A 9,202-nucleotide genomic window follows, 5' to 3' on the forward strand; every position below is an offset into this window, starting at 1 on the left:
TATCAAGCAACCTTCTGATCTGGAGTCAGACGCGCTACCGTTGCGCGATACACTCAAGTACTGGTCACTGAACCTGTCTCCTCATAGATTTATTCATTATCAGTCAATGACTGGTACTGCACGTGAGGGTGGAATCCAGTCTCTGTCAGATATTTGTGCCGAATATCAGTGTGGAAATCTTTCTGTATCTACCAATCACAATTACTGTTTGGGAAAAGTGGGATTAATTCAGTATCGGTGGGTATGAGTGTTTTTTGGGCTGTTGGGGGCACTCAACAGCGGATCAATGGTTTCCTGCTTGAAGCAAGCATAGAATGCATTGAGTTCATCGGAGAGGGGTGCTCTGCTGCTGGAGACGCTGCTCGGCGTCTCTTTGTAGCCCGTTATGTTGTTTAAACCTTGCCACAACCGACGAGAGTCTGTAACGCTAGGCTGTGACTCTAGCTTGGTCTGATATTCTCTCTTGGCATACCGGGTGGCTTTACCGAGGTTGTACCTGGATTTATTGTATAGGTCAGGGCCGCCTGACTTGAACACCTCAGACCTGTCCTTCTGTAGGGAGTCACTCTCCCGATTAAGCCATGGTTTCTGTCATGATATCCTCATTAACATATCTTGGTGCAATAACACACAAACACTGATGGGCAGGTAGATGGACCAACCAACACACACACAACATCGCAGCCAATCAGCACTGAGAGCACACGCACTATAAAACAGGGAACACTACAGTTCCCGCTCAGTCTACCAGGAGAGAGCACAGAGCTCGCAGCGTGCCACTCAGACATACACCATGTGCTGAGTGTCTCACTAAGATAGTGTTGGGCTGGATCCACAGGTTTGCTGGTGAAGTACGAACCACAGCCAGAAGTTAATAGTTATTATTGTACAGAATAATAAAACAGAGTTGTACCATCTACAACCATGTTGGTTTGTTTGTTTATCGGAACACCGAACACGACATGATACCAGGTCTGGATACTCGCCAGCAACTGTGAGACCTACCTGCACCTCTTCAGAAACCCGCCATCCTGCGCCATTGAAACCATCATCCCGCCACATCGTATCGCTGGAACCTTCATATTCCGGATCGCTGGAAATCTTGGCGTCAACTGGAAGCTGTTTAAACAGAGCTTCCAACTCTTCCTAGAAGCCACAGGCAGGGAGAATGCATCGGACACCAGGAAGATCGCCCTCCTCCTCTCCACGGCAGAGCAACACGCCATCCACATCTACTACTCTCTGGCATTCACGGAAGGCGAGGACAAGACGAAGTACAAGACGGTCCTTCTAAAATTTGAGCAACACTTCAGCGTGGAAGTAAATGAGAGCTTCAAGAAGTAGCTCTTCCAGCAGCGCCTGCAGGGTATGGATGAGCCTTTTCAGTCTTATTTGACATATCTCCATGTCCTCGCGCAGTCCTGCGGCTATGAGGCCACCTCCGACTCCATGATTCGGGATCAGATAGTTTTTGGGGTCACCTCGGACACCCTCCGCCAGCGGCTCCTCAACATGAAGCGCCTCACCCTAGCCACCGCCATCGAGACCTGTGTCCTCCACGAAGACGCAACCAGCCGGTACTCCAAATTCCAGGCGGCCGAATCGGCAGGGCTCCTGTCCTACGAGGCCGAGCAGGTCCAGTCGATTGAGTTCCTCCCGGCCCGCGGCCCGGACGAGGGCGGCTATTTTGCGCGCTTTCCGAGGCCTCCCGCGCTTGTACACGCCAAACGAGGGGACATCGACACAGAGAGACGGGATGCGCAGGCATGCTCTATGCAGGACCGCACCATGTATGCACGGTGGTGCGACGAACGCCATGATGTCACGATGTGCGGCAACTGTGGATTCGCACACTTAAAGCGGCAATGTCCAGCCAAAGCGCGACAATGCCTCTGCTGCAGCAGGATGGGCCACTACGCTGCCTGCTGTCGAGCATCTCAACGTGCCAACTCTCTGCAATTCCGCGAGCCTCGCAGGGACGTGCGGGCCATTTAGCCCCCATACACCGAATCATACCCTGACGACGTGCAGACCGGTGATACCGACGACCGGGAACCCTTTTGTGTTGCGGTAATAAACAAGAACTGGATGTCCCCAAGTCGGACCCACCAGCCGATGCCAGTGCACAGCATTAATCCGGGCGATGAATGGTGTGCCATCCTAACGGCCAACCCAAATCCGTCGCCCACCTAATAGACTGGACTTATGAGCCCGTTTGCACATTGGACTCACTGAATTGTTTTGCAATACTGTTAACGTGTTTCTTTCTTGTTGTTCCAGAAGTTCTGTTTCGATATTTGATGATTGCACTTGTTTTGTTTGTGCTACAACCTCGTTGCTCTGTTGCACCTGACACCTTCCGATGTATATAGTTTAGCCTCATGTACATGTTGTAAATATTGCACACACATATTCATATGCACTCAGTACACACCAATATTTATTACCATGTAGGCACATTTCCATGTGAAAAGGGGGGATGTCATGATATCCACATTAACATATCATAACATATTCTCTGAAGGTAAATTTGCAGGTTGAGTTCGTAATTAAGAAAGCAAATGCAATGTTGTCATTTATCTCAAGAGGCTTGGAGTATAAAAGCAGGGATGTACTTCTGAAGCTTTATAAAGCACTAGTTAGTCCCCATTTAGTCTTCTGTGAGCAATTTTGGGCCCCACACCTCAGGAAGGACATACTGGCAGTGGAGCGGGTCCAGTGGAGATTCACACGGGTGATCCCAGGAGTGGGAGGCGTAACATACGATGAACATCTGAGGATCCTGGGATTATATTCACTGGAGTTTAGGAGGTTGAGCGGAGATCTAATAGAAACTTACAAGATAATGAATGGCTTACATAGGGTGGACGTAGGGAAGTTGTTTACATTAGCAGGGGAGACTAGGACCCGGGGGCACAGCCTTAGAATAAAAGGGAGTCACTTTAGAACAGAGATGAGGAGAAATTTCTTCAGCCAGAGAGTGGTGGGTCTGTGGCATTCATTGCCACAGAGGGCGGTGAGCCGGGACGTTGAGTGTCTTTAAGACAGAAGTTGATAAATTCTTGATTTCTCGAGGAATTAAGGGCTATGGAGCGAGAGTGGGTAAATTGAGTTGAAATCAGCCATGATTGAATGGTGGAGGACTCGATGGGCCGAATGGCCTTACTTCCACTCCTCTGTCTTATGGTGTTATGGTGCAATCACACACACATACTGATGGACAGGTAGTTGGACCAACCAACACACACACAACATCGCAGCGAATCACCAGTGAGGGCACACGCGCTATAAAACAGGGCACACCACAGTTCCCGCTCATTCCACCAGGAGATAGCTCAGAGCACAGAGCTGACAGCGTGCCACTCAGACATACACCATGTGCTGAGTGCCTCACTAAGATAGTGCTAGGGCTGGGTCCACAGGTTAGCTGTTGAAGTACGAACCACAGCCAGAAGTTAACAGTTATTATTGCACAGAATAATAAAACAGAGTTGTACCATCTACACCCGTGTTGGTTCATTTGTGTATCGCAACACCCAACATGACAGTTTCTGGTTGGGAAACGTACGTACTGCTTTCTTTGGCACGCAGTCGTCCACACATTTGCTGATGAAGTCTGTGATAGTGGTGACATACTCATTTCAGTTAGTCGCTGAGTTCTTAAATATGGACCAGTCCACTGTCTCCAAGCAGTCACGTCAGAGCTCTTCTGCTTCCTCGACCAGCACTGCACGACCTTCTTAGCTGGATTCTCCCACTTAAGTTTCTGCTTGTATGCCGGGAGAAGGAGCACCGTCCTATGGTCTGATTTTCCAAAGTGCGGCCACGGGATGGAACGGTAGGTGCCCTTGATTTTTGAGGAGCAGTGGTCAATCGTGTTCTCTCCCCTGGTGGGACAGGAGATGTGCTGGTGGAATTTTGGCAGTACACTCTTGAGGTTGGCCTTGTGGAAGTTTCCGGCCATGATGAATGTGCTTTCAGTATGGACAGTGTTTGACTATTCACCACCCAAGCCCTCAAACAAAAGCTAAAAATCACAGCATTTTCACTTCACCCACATCAAGTTAACCAGAGACACAACAGACACGTTACAGACGAGGATGGGATATGAAGCCACGTGTACAGAGCACAATGGATTATTGTGCATCACCTTAACCACGTGGTACAGCTGCTTTACTTCAGGGCCCTTTCGTATCCCTCAATCAGACTTCTTTGTGTTTCTTTCGCACAGGTGCTGATTTACAGTGTACCGTCAAAGTATAAATAAAAAATAAATCTCTGAGGAGAAAGGTTCAGTTATTAGAACTTGGGCTTCTGGCGCTCAGGTAGCGCGTCTGACTCCACATCAGAAGGTTGCGTCCAAATCACGTCAGGCTCCCGGAGATTTTCTGCAGCTGGTTCCAGGAATTTCTCTCTGTGTTGGAATGTTTTTGAAATGACTCCGTTCAAAAGCGCAATTCAAATAATCTTTTCCGGATATTTCTGATTTACCTGCTCAGTTTATATTTTTGCAAGGTTTAATATCGGATCAAATATCACGAGACTCAAACTCGTCCTGTTAATGCAGAATGACAGTGAGTTCAGTAAGAAATGTTTACAAACAACTGCAATTTCTTTCTGCTCAATGTACACAGTTATAGTGATCTGAATTAAACAGCAGGGGCGGGAACCGCAGTCCGCAGTCTTCACCTTAACGGTGAGACTGATTTTCAGTTTGGGGGTTTCAGAGAGAGCGGATGTTATTGCGGAAACTGAAGTCACATTTCCTGTGAATGGAGCCGGATGAAGAGCCCTGGCCGGCCTGAGAGTCCCCGAGCCTCCATGAATCTTCACAGCTCACAGAGTGAAGGGCTTTTCCACTTTGAAAATGACCATGTCCGGCAGCTGGAGCTTTCCCTTGTATTTTCTGGGATCTGGGAAACAGCGGATCACCAAACAATAGAAATGAAACACACAGAATCGCAGTATTTATTCACAAGAGATAAACATCAGCTCACGTATGATAACCAGTGGCCGCGTGGCCTAATGGATAAGGCGTCTGACTTCGGTGAGTTTCAGTGATGATATCAGAAGATTGCAGGTTCGAGTCCTGCCGCGGTCGTTTTATACAGAAATCCGGTGGAACTTGCTGACTGCCGAGTTTTCCCTCCTCAGCTGAAACTTCCACCTGTCCATCCAAACACTGTTGTGGTTTTTTGGAATGTAATTTCTTGTAACTTTGTTCATTCAATTGTCTCTCATATTTTGTTTAGCCCCTAATGAATCCAGAATATCTGTCTAATTTAGATAAAGTGTAGAATAAATTATTATGTATCAATCGGTTCAAAACAATTCTGTGGAGGAAATTCGAATGTCCTCAGGAAGATCGATGGAGTCATAGATGTTTACAGCATGAAAACAGGCCGTTCGGCCCAGCTTGATCATGCCGCCCAGTCTCTATCACTAAGCTAGTCCCACTTGCCCGTGTTTGGCCCTCTCTTATCCACCCTGCCCATGTAACTGTCCAACTGATTTTTTAAAGATTAAATTGTACACGCCCCTGCCTCTGGCAGCCCGTCCCAGATACTCACCACCCTCAGCGTGAAGAAATTTCCTGCCTGGTCTATTTAGTATCTCTCCCCTCTCACCTCCTACAAATGCCCTCTAGTTCGAGACACATCTACCTTTGGGGAAATGTGTCGACTACCTACCTTATCTATGCTCCTCATTATTTTATAGATCGCTGTAAGATCACCCGTAAGCCTCTCAAGCTACAGGGGGAAAAGTCCCAGCCTATCCAGCCTCTCCTTATAACGCAGACTATCAAGTCCTGGTAGCATCCTCGTAAATTGCTTCTGAACTCTTTCTAGGTTAACATTATCCTTCCTATAGTAGGGTGACCATAACTGAACACAGCATACCGTGTGTGGTCTTACCAATGTCTTGTACAACTTCAACAAGACGTCCCAACTCCTGTATTCAATATTCTGACCAATAAAACCTAGCATTCTGAATGCATTCTTCACCATTTTGTCCGACTACGACTCTATCTTCAAGGAGCTATGGACCTGTACACTCCTTGATCTTTTTGTTCTATAACTGTACCCAACTCCTTACTATTAATTGAACGAGTCCAGCTCTGATTGGATCAACCAAAATGCATCTCCACACATTTATCCAAATTAAACACCATTTGCCATTCATAGGCCCACTGGCCCAAGATGTTAACAATGAGCTGAATCAACTGTTTTATGTCCAGAGGGATGAAAGATTATGTCACTGGATTGGGAATGCAGAGGCCTGAACTAAAGTTTGGGACACGTAAGAAATCCCACCATTCAAATTCACCGATTTAATAGATTTACAAGGGGATTAACAGGGTGGATGCTGAGAGGTTGTTTCTTCATGTGGGAGAGTCTCGGACCAAAGGGAATGATCTCAGAGTAAGGGGCAGCCCATTCAAACAAGGGATGATGAGTAATTTCTTCTCTCAGACTATAGTGTATCTGTGGAACAATTTTTGTCACCGAATAGGGCTGTCAGGCTGGGTCAGTTAATATGTTCAAGGCTGATACAGACAGATTTTTAATCAGTAAGGAAATCAAGGATTATGGGGATGATGTGGGAAAGTGGGTTTGAGGATTATATCAGATCAGTTAAAACCTATCTGAATGGTGGAGCAGACACGATTGGCCGAATGACCTACTTCTGCTCCCACGTCTTACAGTGCAATGAGATCATCTGATTAACTTGTTTTCACAGCTGGGCTGCCGGTTCCGGAAAGACAAAATCTGCCAGCAGTGCCCCAGATGAAGCTGGCGTCTGTTTTGGAGTTTCTGAAGCCGCAAGTTTTCATGGTGCCAAACTCCTGCCCAAAACTGGTGTCGTGATTTAAATCGATTATCAGACAGAGGATTAGGCATATCGGTATTCAGAATGGTGCAAGAATATTAATTCCTCAGGCATGTTGAATTCCGAATCTAACCTTCATCCTAGTTCCGTGTCGACGAGAATGGATTCAAACCCGCAGATGCAAAGCACAATGGATTAGCAGCGCATCACCTTCACCTCTCGGCCAACTCGCCATGTAACCTGACTTCACCAAACCACCTCATGGACTTTTAACATCCCCAATAACTAACGGAAGACGGTTGTCTTTGTGCATTGGTCCAGATGTGCAGCCAGATGTGAAGAGTTGGAAATGTTGTTCCTGTCAGCAAATTACATTTCCATCATGTCAGCTCAGGGATTGTTCTGATTGGACTGATGGGAAACACTTCAACACCATGTCCAACATGCTTCTACACATTGTAAATAAAACACCGCGGAAAGACTGAAAGATACAAACAATTGATCGCATCATGATGGACATCACTCGGACGCCTCAAACATCCCGTCAATGTCGGAGTTCTGACGATTCTAATTTGTTATCCAGAGAAACCCTGCAGGACATTCGGTCTCTTGAGTCTGCACCGAACTTCGGAAGGCGCACTCGACCTGGACCCCCTCTTCCGCTTCTCCTCATAACCCCGCACTTGCTCATGACGAATCCACCCAACCTACACTGTGGGACGAAACAGGAACACACTGAAAAAACCCATGCAGACACGGGGATAAAGTGTAAACTCCACACAGATAGTCACGCAAGCTGGAATCCAACTATAATGAAATGTGAACTGACAGGATGAATTGCTCCAACTCCACATGTGTTGAGTGAGTGGGAAAATGAATGGCAGATGAATGTATAATATGTATAAATGTGAGGTTATACACATTGGGAGCATAAACAGGAAGGCAGATTGTCATCTGAATGTCCATTAATAGGAGAGGGGAATGTGGAACGAGACCTGGCGGTCCTCGTACACCTGTTGCTGAGGGTGAGGTTGCAGGTGCAGCAGGCGGTAAAGGAGGTCAATAGTATGTTGGCCTTCATCGCGAGAGGATTTCAGTGCAGGAGCAGGAATATTCTTGGTGCAATTATCCAGGGCCCTGGTGAGGCCACGTCTGGAATATCGTGTGCACATTTGGTCTCCTTCTCTGAGAAAGGGTGTTCTTGCTGTAGAGGGAGCGCAGCGGAGGTACAGCACACTGATTCCTGGGATTAAAGGTCTGACGTATGAGGAGAGACTGGGCGGTTGCGATTGTATTCGCTGGCGTTCAGAAGAATGAGGGGATTTCATAGAAACCTGTCGAATTCCAAAAGGACTGGACAGAGTTGATGCAGTAAGAATGCTCCTGATGGCGGGATGTTCAGAACCAGGGGTCACAGTCTGAGGATATGGGGTAGACCGTGTTGGACGGAGAAGAGTATAAATGTCTTTACGCAGAGTTTGGTCAGATTGGAATTTGCTCCCACAGCAATTTGCTGAGGCAAAACCACTATAATTTCAAGAAACAGTTTGATGAAGCACATGGGGAGAAGGCAATCAACAATACGGGAGGGGAGGCGGGGAAGGAGGGATCAGCCAATTGGGTTGGATGATCAGCCATGATCACAATGAATGGCAGAGAAGGCACGACGGGCCGAAGGGCCTCCTTCTGCTCCAATTGTTTATGTTTCTATGATTGGCGCAGAGCAACTTAAAGGCTGCTAGGCGGGAGGTGACGCTGATCTTCACAGGAACAGACAGTGAGACGGAACATTGATCATAAACAGACAGTGAGAGAATACAACACAATAAACACAGGAAGCAACAATGGGAAATAACAAATCCATTCGATTGGAATGTTCAATACCGTTTGGAATTGACAAAACACCGCCTGAAAAGGAAATTAAATTGGAATTCCCAACATTTTAGCACCTCGGAGAGAAAGGAGAAACGGAGAGAACAATGTAGGAAGGAAGAAAAGAAAGGATGGAACTGCTCCCTTGTACTTGGGGAACTGCTGGCCCACAATTTGCAGCATCTCACCGATTAGAAACAAAAGGACATAAAACTCTATCATTCGTGGATTCAATCAGATTCAGATTCATTTTGAACTCTAAAGGATAAAGTATTTCTCACTCACTCAATATATTGACACATTTCAGAATAAATTGACCCCACAGGATATTGTTGTGTTTCTGCTCTCTGGTTATTTATTTTTCCTGTTACTCTTCCATTCGATGTAAATCAACAGGAAGAGGGAAAGGAGCGAGGGAGCGAATATTCTGTTTCCTTACATGATTCTCTTCTGATCGTCACTTTACAGAATATTATCAAGGTGTAAATGAGGAAATCTG

The 9,202-nt window shown here is 46.6% G+C and overlaps 1 non-coding gene across 1 annotated transcript; it reads left to right on the forward strand.

Moving 5' to 3' along the window:
• The first annotated feature begins 5,011 nt into the window (after positions 1-5,011).
• Positions 5,012-5,101, forward strand: trnar-ucg (transfer RNA arginine (anticodon UCG)). Its single transcript is given in 2 exon segments — positions 5,012-5,048; positions 5,066-5,101. It is a non-coding gene; the product is annotated as a tRNA-Arg (tRNA).
• The last annotated feature ends 4,101 nt before the right edge of the window (positions 5,102-9,202 follow it).

Source organism: Scyliorhinus torazame, chromosome 24, assembly GCF_047496885.1.
Source record: "Scyliorhinus torazame isolate Kashiwa2021f chromosome 24, sScyTor2.1, whole genome shotgun sequence".
Taxonomy (NCBI): domain Eukaryota; kingdom Metazoa; phylum Chordata; class Chondrichthyes; order Carcharhiniformes; family Scyliorhinidae; genus Scyliorhinus; species Scyliorhinus torazame.